Raw genomic sequence first — 14,436 nt, 5'->3', positions numbered from 1 at the left:
TGTTATCCCATTAGTTTAAAACATTATGAAATGAAGCATTCTAAGTGATATTCTAAAATAATAAATCTTAGCAGGATTTTTCCTCCAAGATGCAGCTCTTTCTCTGATACCCTATTCATCAGTAGCTTCAAAACAACTGGTTTGCCAAACTTCTCATCTCAGCCTTTAGTGGAGATAGGAATTGTGACAAAATCAAGATGATCTTTTGATTGACAGTGTGAAGATGTCTTCACTTGTGAAATACAATTTAAAGCTGTTGTTTTGGCAGTATGCTTTGACATTTGTTTGCAGTTACATTTTTTTCTATAACTAAGGGAATCTAGATTCCTGAATGTCTGTAAGAAATGAAATTCTCATTGGTCTCAGAGTTGAAAACTATTTAAAAAAAATACTCTTAACTACAAGTATTTCCCCAATTTTCCTATTGTGTCAACTTCAAAAACTCTATTTAAAAAAAAAAAAAAAAAAACAACTATTGCACTGGGGATGTAGCTCAGTGGTAAAGCACCCCAGGTTCAATCCCAAGTACCAAACCCCCGCCTCAACAAAAGCCAATCTGGTGGGGCTGGGTATGTGGCTCAAGCGGTAGCGCGCTCGCCTGGCATGCTTGCGGCCCAGGTTCGATCCTCAGCACCACATACAAACAAAGGTGTTGTGTCCGCCAAAAACTAAAAAAAAATAAATATTAAAAAAATTCTCTCTCTTTCTCTCTCTCTCTCTCTCTCTCTCTCTCTCTCTCTCTCTCTCTCTCTCTCTCTCTCTAAAAAAAAAAAAAAAAAAAAAAAGCCAATCTGGTGACATTGCAGGTTAGAAGGTTAGATTCCTCCGAAATCTATGCAGAACATCGGCAGCCAGCTGCCGAGCACCCTGAGCTGGTCTGCCCCTTCGACTCATTTACTACTCAGGCTTCATTTCTTCTAAAACTGTGGGAATGTATAAACATAGTCCTAAGGAGCAACAAGAAAGAACCGCTGTGTCCCCAGAGACAGAAACAATGCCTGACACCCAGCAAACACTCAATAAATATTTGCTGTGTATATTGGTGAGAATGGATTTAATTCTAATCAAACAGCTGGTACCATTGTAAAGCTGGGAGGCCCCCAGCTTCTCTCCAGGCCCAGAGATCTGATTTGCAGCATCTGAGCCAGGAGTGAAGTACAGACTGTGGATTCTAGTGACAATCATCCTTATTTTAAATCTGTGTTGTCTTCTATAATTACAGAGCATCCACATTGCTAGAACTAGCTCTGAAGAGAAACCCTGCTGCCTTAACAGCTGCAATTTTTATAACATGAAAAATATGACCAGGCCTCTAAAATTAATGTTCTAGTCCTCATAATTCCTCTAGATTCCTAACAGAAACTTCTCCTGACAACCAAGTTGGTCCGTCTAATTTTTTTCTATATAAGATCACTATCTCTTATCAAAGTCTTAAGATGGGTTTTTGCCTGAACAGTGTGTGGGTTTTCTCTTTGGAGTCCATGTTATCTTTTTCACACATAAGTCACTGCTTGTTGCCTGTGCCATTCTAGTCCAGGACTACCAGTGCTTATAAATGACATATTTATTCTCCCTGCTTGTTCCATTCAACACTCACTGTGAGCCCTTAGAGTCAGAAACAGGCTCAGCAGGAAATGAAAGGGGTGTAACAGTGTGTCATTTCTGTAACTGTGAGGTCAAGCAAGTTACCACCACAGATGGAAGCGGCCCAGGTTCGATCCTCAGCACCACATACAAACAAAGATGTTGTGTCCGCCAAAAACTAAAAAAAAATAAATATTAAAAAAATTCTCTCTCTTTCTCTCTCTCTCTCTCTCTCTCTCTCTCTCTCTCTCTCTCTCTCTCTCTCTCTCTCACTCTCTCTTTAAAAAAAAAAAAAAAGCCAGTCTGGTGACATTGCAGGTTAGAAGGTGAGGGATAGCCACACTTCCTCCGAAATCTATGCAAAACATATTTTTATAGCAATTCTCTTAAAACACCTTATACTTTGTGGAAGTGTCAAAACAGACTTCATAATTCTGAAAATTCTGTGAATAATGATCACTTTATTTTTAATAATTTTTAATAATGATCACTATATTTTTTATTAGTTTTATTAGTTCATTTTGACATAATTACATAAACATGGAATATAATTTACTCAGTTGTAGTCCCTAGTACTTGCCCTTTCCCTCCCTCTTCTCTTTCCTTATTCTCTTTCTTTTACTCTACTAATTTTTCTTTTATTTATTTGTTGTTTTTTAATTACTGCATTATAGATGTATATAATGGTGAAATTCATATATGTACATAGGAAAGTTTGGTCAGGTTCATTCCACTGTTCCCTCTTTGCCTGTCTCACCTCCCTCCCCCTCAGTCCCCTTCCTCTACTGTACTGATTTCTCTTCTATTTCCATGGGAGTCCAGTCCCTGCCTTTTTCTTTCCTCCCCCCACCCCCACCTCTTGTTTTGATCTGGAGAAGACATTCAACCCCTGACTCTAGTTCTGGCTTATTTCACTTCACATTGATGTTCTCCAGTTCCATCCACGTACCACCAATGCTATCATTTCATTGTGGTTTTTTTTAATGGCTGAGTAAAACTGTATATTATATATATATATATATATTTCACATTTCACCATTTGTCTGTTGACAGGCACCTGGGTTGGTTTAATAGCTTGGCTATGGTGAATTGCTCTGCAATAAAAATTAATGTGATTGTATCCCTACAGTATGCTAATTTTAGATCTTTTAGATATATTCCAAGGAGTGGGAGCAAGATCATATGGTGGTTCTTTTCCTCATTTTATGAGGCATCTCCAACTGCTTTCCAGAGCAATTGTACTAGTTTTCAGTTCCAGCAACCATGTGAGTGAACCTTTTCCCCCTCATCCTTGCCAACACTTATTATTATTTTCTTGATTTTGCCCTTCCAATTGGAGTGAGATAAAATATCAAAGGAGTTAGGTTTGCATTTCCCTGATTGCTAGAGATGTTGAACATTTTTCATTTATTTATTGGCTATTTGTATTTCTTCTTTTGAGAAATGTCTATTTAATTCTTTTCTCATTTATTAATTGGGTTATTTGTTTTTCTTTTTGGTGTTAAGTTTTCTGATTTCTTTATATATTCTAGATATTGATTCTCTTTCTGAGCAGCAGCTAGCAAAGATCTTCTCCCACTCGGTAGGCTCTCTCTTCTCCCTTGTTTCTTTGCTGGGCAGAATCTTTTTAATTGATGCCATCCCACTTACCAATTTTTCATTTTATTTCTTGTACTTTAGAAGTCTTGTTAAGGGAGTCAGTGCCTGTACCATATGTTGAGTGTTGAGTCTATATTTTTTCTTAGAAGTTGCAGAGTTTCTGATCTCATTCCTAGGTCCTTGATCCACTTTCAGTTGACTTTTATGCAGAGTGAGAGATGGGGATCTAGTTTCATTCTTCTATATATGGATATCCAGTTTTCCCAGCACCATTTGTTTAAAAGACTATCTTTTCTCTAACCTATGTATGTACTTAGCACCTTTGTTGAGTATCATACAACTGTATCTGTGAGGGTTGGTCTGGGTGTCTTCTGTTCCATTGCCTTCATGTCTGTTTTGATGCCAGTACCATGCTCTGTGGTATAATTTGAGGTCCAGCATTGCTCTTCTTGCTCATTATTGCTTTTGCTGTTCTGGGTCTCTTATTCTTCCAAATGAGTTTTAGAACTGTTTTTCCTAGTTCTGTAAAAAATGTCATTGGTATTTTGATGGGGATTGCACCAAATCTGTGTAGTGCTTTTGGCAGTGTGGCCATTTTGATAATATTAATTCAACCTATCCAAGAACATGGGATGACCTATTATGTTTTAGCTTCGATGATCTGCAATACTTGTGTAGGTTTTGTTCTAAAGGGATAGATACAGCAGTCATACTTTATTATGAGTCCATCAAAGGAATGCATATGGAATGGATTCTACATTTCATGATATAAAAACTGTAACTATCTTCAGGAAGACTAAAGAGTCAAGCATCTCATATATTCAGTACCATCTATTTTGTAGTAAAGGTAACTTTGAAGATATTTGCAGGCACCATCTAGAAATACTCATTGGAATTTTCTAATCTTATTGAGACTCTATTTTAATAAATAAAAGTTTCTGAAAGGACTTGGGATGTAGCTCAGTGGTACAGTCCTTACCTCCTGGGTTCAATTCTCTGCACCACATTGAGTGCTGCTCTTTTTCTTGATCAAGTTTACTATTATAAGATTCTAATATTATACCTAGTTGTGTAATATCCCTTGAAGGTAAACCATTTTCGAGTTCCCTCTTACTGTTATAACAATTGATTATAAACTTAGTGGCTTAAGGCAACATAAAGGTATTATCTTACAGTCCTGGAGGTCAGGAGCACAATTAAAAAGTTGTTCTTTAATTCAGGTGTGGTGGCATACAGCAGCAATCGCAGCTTCTCAGGTGATTGAGGCACAAGGATCCCAAGTTTAAAGTCAGCCTGAGTAACTTATTGAGACCCTATTTTAATAATTAAAAGTTTCTGAAAGGACTTGGGATGTAGCTCAGTAGTACAATGCTTACCTCCTGGGTTCAATTCTCTGCACCACAAAAAAAGAAAAACAACTGTTCTTTAAAAGACACTGGTAAGAAAGTGAAAAGCCATAAATACCTGTCTCCAGAATTTATAAAAAAACTGTTTCCAGAATACATAAAGAACTTTAGAAACTCATTTATTATTTGAATGTATACAACCTAATAAAAAATGAGCAAAAGATTTGTATAGACACTTCATCAAAGAATATATACAGACGACTAATAAGTATATAAAAATGCTCAGTGTCATTAGTCATTCATAAAATGCAAATTAAAACCACAATGAAATACTACTACATACTTTTAGAATATCTAAGATTTAAAAGCCCTTCAAGTGTTGGAGAGGATGTGGAGGAACTGAAACTCTCATACCCTGCTTGTGGGAATGTAAAACGGTAGAGCTTTATTGAGTGATCGTTTGGAAGTTTCTTTATGAGTTAAATAGGTGCCTATTTTGTTTGAAAGACATTGTACTCCTATATATTTACCCAAGAGATATGAAAGAAGCGTATGCCCACACAAAAACATATGCACAGATATTGATAGTAGCTGTATCTGTAGTAGCCATATCTTTACAACCCCCTAACAATCACCAACAGGTGCATGGATGATTTGTGCTGTATTTGTACAGCCAGATACCACTTGGCATAAAAACAAATGAACTATTAATACATAATTAAGTATAGATGAAATTCAAAATAGTTATGCCAAGTAAAAGATGCCAGATCAGAAAGAATCTACTATAGGATTTCATGTACAGATACGTATATGTGTTCTGAAAATACAAACTGACCTAGTGACAGAAAGTAAACCATGGGTTGACTGGAGATAAGAGGGGCAGGACCTGGGGATTATGAAGGAGCACACCCTATCCCTAACATCTTTGAACCCAAAGAAAGTTGAGAGAGCTAATTTTTTCCCCAATGAGCAAAACCCCTAATGCCCTCTTCTGATGTGGCCAAACTGGATAATGAAAAAGTAGTACATCTTAGAAAGGAAAAGCCAGAAACTGTGGAGAAAACTGGGTTGAGAAATTATCGCCAGGAGAAAGGACCATAGCAAGAAATGTCCCCTACTTACACAGCAGGCTTCCCGGGTCTCCAGAGATGCCACAGACTCACGGTGCCAGGTGATACAGTACACCTGCCCCCCAGTACAGCTGAGGACAGCACCAGCCACACGGGTTACCAGACTTGGCCATTTCACTGTTCTTACCTCTGAAATGCAAGAAAAGGGACGTACTCCATTCTAAACAGAAGTTTTAAGAGATCCTGTGTTTTGATGTTTTTTCTTTACTGTCTGCTACAAAGACATCATTCCAGGGTAAACCTGCTCCTTGGGCTACATCCTAGAACAACCCACATGAAAAGCAGATGACATGTGACATGAGCCAAAGTGAATGTTAACACTGTCTTTCAGATGTTTCTATAATAAAGGAGAGCAGCCAGTTGGGAAGTTGGATGCACCAGTGTCAGACGTCAAAACAGATATGACTACAGGAAATTTGGGAGCTGTTGGCATCTGGCTTGTGTTAGAGGAAAATGAGATGTGAAGGAGACAGAAATGTCTAGAGACATTTGGGAGAGCCGCAGTGAAGTTTTAGTGAGACCCCATTTGCTGTCCTCATCCCTCGTTCCTTTTGCTTCACTGCCTTTTCTCCAGGCATGGGGCAGGTTATCAGAACCTGCTGAGTATGGCTCATCTTATAAAGGACAGACCTTTACAGTGTGGATTGGAGCACACTTTCAAATTTGCTGGATTTTGAGCACCATTTAAATAGGGACCCTGTGTGTTCAGGGCCAGCTGTCAGTGAACCTCATATTCAGAAGATAGTCCCACTTACCACTCCCTTGCCCATTCCTTCACCTTCATCTTTGCCTTGAATTCTCTCCTCCACCTCCCCATTCTCTGTGCTCAGGCTTTATCAATAATTGTTTTAGAAACACTGAGTACACATGGAGAAGGTTGATATAGGTATAAAGTATAAAGAAATACAAGATCTGTGTACTCCATTAGGACAAAGAACCCCACCATTAGCTCTGAAGTCCCTTAATGTTCCTCCCTGGTCCCAGATTCTCCTTCCTCAGAGGTAACACAGAAGGTAAGTGGAAGGGAACTTCCTCCAGCTGATCAAGCACATCTACAAAAACCACAGCTAGGGTCCCTTGTGCGCTTGCATCGCTCTAATTTTACCAAGTATGTTTCTCTTCATAAAAAGTGTAATGTTAGATTTGTGTGTATTTAATATACACAGAAATAAAATCATGTTGTATGTGTGATTCGCACTCGACAGTATGTTCCTGGAATTTATTCCTGGTGTATGTGTAGCTGAGGATCATTCATTCTTCATCTGAATTTGTGTTCTCTGGTATCCCATGTTCATCCATCCTGTCTGCCTTAGCTTTATTTCATAAGTTTTGATATGTAGCAATTTCATTATTATTCTAAGTATATTTAAGTACCACCTGTGATTTTTATTTGACCCATGAGTTATTCAAAATACATTTTTTAAATTTTTAAGATACATTGAGATATTTTATTTTTTGTTACTGACATTTCTTTAATTTCAGAGAATATTGATTATAGATCATAAGAAGTAAAATATAAAGCGCATATGTAATTTAAAAATTCTTACAAATTCTTGCTACATTAAAAAATTAAAAATAAATAAAAATCAAATTTAAAAATATATTTTACTTAACCCAACATAGCAAAATGTTATTTAAATACATGATCATCTTTAAAAGTTATTAGGGGTAGTTTAGATTGTGGATGTGTACGTGTGTGCACTTTGCTGAGGATAGAACCCAGGTCCTCATGCATGCAAAGCAAGTGCTTTATCATTGAGCTACATCTCCAAAGCTGAATTTTGGATTTTTTTATATTAAATTTTCAGACCTGGTATTTTATTTACACTTAGAGCACATCTCAATTTGGAATAGTCATATTTTAAGAGCTCTATAACTATTTGAGGGTATTGGCTATCAAGTTTGGCAAAGCAGGTGTATAGCCTAAAATTATTTGAAATTTGCTGAAACTTTTTGACCTCGAATGTGGTCAATTTCATATGAGCTGGAAAATAATTATGTATTTTTCTGCAACATGTGCCTCTGTATATAAAATTGATCTTAGTGCTTGCCATACATCTCCTGTATCTTTACTGAATTTTTCTCTGCTTGGCCCTTGGTTGCAACCTTGCATGGCCAGAGTGTGCAATTGTGCTTCCAGGGCCATCTGTGTGATCCTGGGTTGGCTTAGCTATAACCAAGGGAGCTATGCTGAATTCTACCACATGGTGAGGGTTTGCCTGTTTCTCTTTACAGTTTTAGCAAGTTTTGTACCATCTCTCTTGAGACTACTTTATTTGGTGTGTATAAGTTTAGGAATATTCATAGTAAGTCAAACCTATTATCATTTTCAGCCCCCAATAATGACTTGTCTTAAAGTCTATTTCCCTGATAATAATATAGTTATATTCTTTCCTCCCTGTAACATATCCCTGTTAGATCTTTTCCAGTTTCTTCCTTTCAATCTTTACATGTCCTTATATTTTAGGAATGTCTCCTATACAGAGCATAGAACTAAGCTTTGTATCAAGTCTGTTTCTTCTAACTCTTTTACCTCTATTGTGATCATTGTGTTAAGCCTTTTCTTTCTCCCCTGCCCCCCCCCCTTTTTTTCCTTTCTGTACTATTTTCTCATTTGGGGCCTATTGTTAGGAGGATTTTTTGGTTTTGTGTATTAGTGCATTTTTCCACCAATAGTATATTTTATTTCTATTATTTTAGTAGTTACTTTTGAAATTTTACCTCCAAAATTTGTATCTAAACTCCTCTTGAATAATGAACAGGACAAAGAATACTGGAGCTCCAATAGCTGCCCTCTGACATACATTCTACCTCGTGGTCCAGTTTTCTAGTTCTTTGTGTTAGCTCCTCTAACTGCACATAATCAGAATTAATATTTTAATCAGACTGTATTAGTTTACACTTACCTACATGCAGAGCTAACTACATAATTTTCAGAGCCTGTTGCAAAACGGAAATATAAGGTTCCTTGTTAAAACAGTGGGAAAGCAGCATTTTTCTTTCTTTGACAGTGTCTCTCTCCCTCCCTCTCCCCCTCCCTCTCCCCCTCCCCTCCCTCTCCCCCTCCCCTCCCTCTCCCCCTCCCTCTCCCTCTCCCTCTCCCCCTCCCCTCCCTCTCCCCCTCCCTCTCCCTCTCCCCCTCCCTCTCCCCCTCCTCCTCCCCCTCCCTCACCCTCTCCCTCTCCCTCTCCCTCTGCTTCTCCCTCTCCCTCTCCTTCTCCCTCCTTCCCCCTTTCTCTCTCATGCTGCCATGTGGTCTTTTGTTTGCTATTTAATGTCCTTTAAGTTTAGACTTCTACAGGCACCAACCTCCCCAGGCCCTGGCCCTGCTCCCATCTGGGGCAGAAGTGGCAGTCCCTGGGAGAAACCAGGGGAGCAGTGACTGAGAACTGTCTAGGGGGGGCAGGACAGTGGCAAGAGGCGTAACTGGGTCAGAGCTGGAACATGGAGACCTTAGTGCCTGCTTGATTCATCTGTCAGACTCCACTTACAAACACAAATCCAAAGATAAAAACAGTAAGGCTCCAGGGTGCTAGTTGCACAGCATGAACCCTGAAGCCTGGTGCAGCTGCCCCTGACACAGCTGAGGAGCCTCTTCCTGCGTGGGGGCCAGTTTCTTTGCAGACCCTTTCTTGCTTTCTGACCTTCTTTCTGAGACTACCTTCCTTCCTACAGAGCACATTCTTTGGAAGTTCCTTGAACTGGCAGTAAGTGCTCGGGTTTTATGGACATCCCTATCTCAGCCTCTTTCTGCAAGATGGCCTTGGGGTCCCAACTTTAGGTCGGTGTTCATTTTCTAACAGGTCTCAGAGCACATGCCTGTGCTGCTTTCTGTCATCCTCTGTTGCTTTCAAGAGCTAGCTCTCAGATATTTATGTTCCTTTCAGTATTTCCTCTCCAAGTTCTAAGATCTTGAACTTTGCTGTTCTTCATTTTCACTCTGAGGCGTCAGGTGTGAGGTTTATTTTTGTTTGTTGTGCTTGGACTCCAGTGAGCTCCCTGGACTTGCATGTGGGTTTCAACAGACTGGACTCTTCCCTCAAACGTTGCTCCCTCCTACTTTCCCTCCTTTGCTTCTTATTTATTTATTTTTTATTTTTTTTAGTTGATGTACACAAAACCTTTGTTTTATTTTTATTTATTTTTATGTGGTGCTAAGGATCGAACCCAGTGCCTCACACGTGCCAGGTAAGCACTGCACCACTGAGCCCCAGCCCCAGCCCCCCTCCTTTGCTTCTGAAGGGCTGAATAGACGTGTCCTCCACCTCTCAGCACCTCTTTTATATCCTCCATACACTTTATTCCCAACACTGCACTGGATAATTTTTTGAGTCATGTTTTATTTTTGTTTTTGTTGTTGTTCTTTTTTTTTAAATTTTTTTGGGGGGGCTATTGTTGGACCTTTATTTTATTCACTTATTTGTATGTGGTGCTGAGACTTGAACCCAGTGCCTCACACATGTGAGGCAAGTGCTCTGCCACTGAGCCCCAGCCCAGCCCTTCTTACTTCTTTTTTCCAGCTGTGATTAATGTGCTGCAGGACCCTCTACTGGGTTATCATTTCAGCCCCAAGTTCAGTTTGTTCTTAGTCATTTAAGTCACTCTCCTATTTCTTCTAACATGCCAATCATCCTTATTTTATATCTCTGTCTGAAAATTTAGTATCTTGGGAATCATAGGTTGGATTATGCTGCCATTTGTATCTGCTCATTCTTCCTCTCACTGCCATTTCTTAACATTTTCTTTTGTACTATAAATTAAGAGTTCTTAAAACCTTATCTTTAGGAGTCCTGTGTTATAGATAGATTTCTTCCAAATATCTTAATGTTTTTCCTGTGAGGCAAGATTAACCCAGCACTACATTAAAATGCATTCTCAGCATGAAGATTTTTGGACCATTCAGGTAGTAGGAATTCAAGATACAAACCTGCACCAAGGCTGGTTTGTATTTAGAAATTCTCCACCTACCACAACTTCAAAGCAGGTAATTTCCCTTTTGTCCTGAAGGATGACTACACTATAAATACTCAGAGTGTGCATTTCACACATGCTGCGTGAGCACAGTTCCTTGCAGTCCTTTGCCCGTCCTGGTTGTGGACTGGTCCTCAGGTTTCAAAGGTGCCTTCTAGGAAGGATAGACTGCTGTGCCCTCCTCATGGGGTTCTTCCTTTCACTTTACCTTTTTAATCTCTTGGCTTGGAATACTTTAGAGATATAGAAAAGTTGCAAAGACAGTACAGAGAGTTTATGTTTCCTTTGGCCCATCTCTTACAATAGTATATCTATCAAAACTAAGAAATCATCATTGATGTAAGTTACAGACTTGATTCAGATTTTACCATTTTTCCACTGAGAACTTTTCTCTGGCCTTTCATTTGAGTTTTGCTCTCTGCATCTTCCTCACTTTTTGACCAACTCACTGAAAAACTTCCAGAATTTTAACTAGAATTTATTTTCAGTTGGAGAGTTATTAATGTACCTAGTCTGACTTGCTTCTGGAAATGAAGTCTTGGAGTTTGAGGTTTTTAAAATCAGTTTCCCTCAAATGATGTTCATATTTGAATTACCAAGTCAAATGTGTCTTATGTTTGTGTCATTAAAATTTCCTAACCTAGAAATATAGGCACTATTTTTACAATGGTAAAAATGTTGAATAACATGAGAGAAGGCTAGAGATGAAGAGATCAGGAGTCTATTATGACACTCTTGATAGGAGATAAGAGTCCAGGAACTTAAGGAGGCTTTGGGGCAGTTGGAAAGGAAAGGAAGAAATGGTTAGAGGAACATAATGAAGCAGAACCTATAAAACTTGCTATAATCTGCATTTTTAAAAAATTTATAGATATACAAACATTGTGTAGTGTTTAAGTCAGGTAAAACACATATACTTCCTAAAACACTTATAATTTCTTTATGGTGAAAACATTCAAGTTCTTTCTCCTAGCTTCTTGAAAAGTTCAGTAGGTACTTAGCAACAGCACCCAGAACTTGCTCCTCACTGCAACTTAGTGCCCACTGACCAGCCTTTTCCCAGCATCCCCCATTCTCACCAGCCTTCGGTAACTGCCATGTTACTCTTAACTTCCATGAAGTTATCTCTTTTTATGTCCATATATGAATGAAATCACAGGGTACTTGTATTTCTGTGCCTGGGTTATTTCACTTACCATCATGATCTCCAGTTCCATCCATGTTGTTGCAAATGACAGGATTTCATTTTTGTGTCTGAATAGTATTCCATTCTGTATACGTGCCACATTTTCTTTATCAAGTCCTCAGATGATGGAAGCTTAGGCTGTTTCCATTTCCTGACTGTTTGCTGCAATGAACTTGGGAATGCAGGTGTCTCTTCAACATCCCAACTTCATTTCTTTGGGATACATATATACTCTATAGTGGGATTTCTGAATCAGATAGCAGTTCAGTTTTTAGTTTTTTGAGGCACTTCCGTACAGCTTTACTAATTTACATTCCCACCAGCAGTGTGCAAGAGTTCCTTTTTATCCATATCACTGGCATTTGTAATCTTTTATCTTTTTGACAATCACAATTTTACTGGAGTGAGATTACATCTCATTGTGATTTTGATTTGCATTTCCCTGATGTTAGTGATGTTGATGTTGATGTTGAACATTTTCTTATATACCTTAGGAGCATTTGTATGCCTTCTTTCAAGAAATGTCTATTTTTAATGCCCAATTTTAATTCTGGTTTTTATCTTGGGGTTTTAGTTTAGTTTATTTTTTGCAGTGCTTAGAATTGAACCCAGGCCTCCCCAAGTTTTTTGAAATTCAACACAAATTAAAGACATAAATATAAGACCTGAAACAGTGAAACTACTAGAGGAAAACATGGGGGAAGCACTTCAGGAAGTGGAATGGGCAAGGATTTTTTGGACAAGATCCCAAAAGCACAGGAAACGAAAGAAAAATAGGCAAGTAGGATACCACGCTAAAAAACACTGCAAAGAAAACAATAATTCCCCCATTAAAAAAACATTGAATATGAATCCCTTATCAGATGTATAGTTTCCCCTACTCTGTGGACTGCTTCTTCCCTAGGATTGTTTCCTTTTCTGTGCAGAGCTTTCTGGCTTGACATAATTCCACTGTTTGTTTTTGCTTTTATTTTCTGTGGTTTGGGGTCTTTTCTAGCAGTTTTCATTGTTTCATTGTCTTACATTTACATCTTTAATTTGTTTTGAGTCGATTTTGTAACTGGCAAGAGAGCCAGGCCTAGTTTGATTCTTCAGCATGTGGACACCAATTTTCCTGGCACCATTATTGAGAGACTGTCCTCTCTGCACTGTGTGTTCCTGGCATCTTAGCTGAAAGCCAGTTGGCTACTGTGTGTGCTCAGGCTTACTCCTGGGCTGTCTGTCCTGATGTACAGTCTGTGTCTGTTGTGATGCCAATGCCATACAGCTTGGATCACTACAGCTTTGTGGTACATTTTGAGGTCAACCTTCTGCTTTCTGCTTTGTTCTTTTTGTTCAGGATTATTTTGTATATTCATAATTTGTGTTTGTTTTGTTCACCACACAAATTATAGGTTTGTTTTTTCCAGTTCTCTGAAGAATGTCATTAATATTTTGATAGAGATTGCCTTGACTCTGACTCTGACTTGGGGCATTATGGGCATTTTAACAATTTCATTCTTCCAATTCAGGAACACAGGATGTCTTTCCATTTTTCTTATCCTCTTTAACTTCTTTCTTCATTGTTTTATAGTTTTTATTGTAGAGATCTTTCCCCTTGTTGGTTAAATAAACTTCTATTTTTTATAGACAGTATAAATCAGATTGCTTTTCTACATTTATATTTCAGATATATCCAGCAACTTTGATAAATTTGTTCATTAGTTCTGATACATTTAGTGGCATCTTTGGGGTTTCTTATATACGGGATCATTTCATCTGCAAACAGTGACAATATGACTTCCTCTTTTCCAGTTTGGATGCCCTTTATTTCTTTCTCTTGCCTGATTGCTATGGCTAGGAGTTCCAGAACTTTGTTGAATAAAAATGTTAAAAGTGGGCTTCTTATCTTGTTTCAGATCTTAGAAAGATTTCACATTTTCCTCATTCAGTATAATGTTAGCTTTTAACTTATTACATATGATCTTAATTATGTTGAGCTGTGTTCTTTCTGTATTTAATTCTTCCATGTTTTTTATCATGAAGAGTTGTTGAATTTTATCAAATGCTTTTTCTGCGTCTATTGATATAGTTTTTGTCCTTCATTCTGATGATGTAGCATATCATGTATATTGATTCATGTTTGAACCATCCTGCATCCCACTTGATCATGGTGAATAATCTTTTTAATGTTGAACTCAGCTTGCTTGTATTTTTTGAGGGTTTTTTGTTTGTTTGTTTGTTTGTTTTTTGCATACCTACTTAAAGGCATGTCCTTTTTTGTTGTGTCTTTGGCTGAATTGGTTATCAGGATAATGTTGGCCTTGTAGAATGTGATTGGAAGAAATCCCTCCTCTTTAATTTTTTGGAATAATTTAAGAATCGGAATTAGTTCTCATTTAAAGGTTTGATAGAACTCAGCAGTGAAGTTATCTGATCCAGGACTTTTATTTGATAGGAAGCTTTTTATCACTAGTCCAAACTTGTTACTTGTTTTTCTGTTCAAGTTTTCTGTTTTTTCATGGTTCAGTCTTGGTAAGAGCTACATGTCCTGGAATTTATCCATTTCTCCTAGCTTATCAGATGTATTGGTGTGGAGTTGTTCATACTAACCCATTAGGATCGCTGTTATTTCTGTGGT

General features: G+C 38.1%; 1 protein-coding gene and 1 long non-coding RNA gene across 9 annotated transcripts in view; one reads left to right on the top strand and one right to left on the bottom strand.

Moving 5' to 3' along the window:
* LOC144376289 (uncharacterized) overlaps window positions 1-14,436 on the bottom strand; it is a 109,830-nt gene that overhangs the window by 12,209 nt on the left and 83,185 nt on the right. The gene's annotated exons all lie outside the window — the stretch shown is intronic.
* The window catches only part of Lekr1 (leucine, glutamate and lysine rich 1), a 161,368-nt gene that overhangs the window by 108,322 nt on the left and 38,610 nt on the right, over window positions 1-14,436 (top strand). The window lies entirely within an intron of this gene.

The sequence above is a fragment of the Ictidomys tridecemlineatus genome, chromosome 3, assembly GCF_052094955.1.
Source record: "Ictidomys tridecemlineatus isolate mIctTri1 chromosome 3, mIctTri1.hap1, whole genome shotgun sequence".
Classification (NCBI taxonomy): Eukaryota; Metazoa; Chordata; class Mammalia; order Rodentia; family Sciuridae; genus Ictidomys; species Ictidomys tridecemlineatus.
The sequence above is the reverse complement of the archived record's forward strand: the minus strand, read 5'-3'. Positions and strand labels throughout refer to the sequence as shown.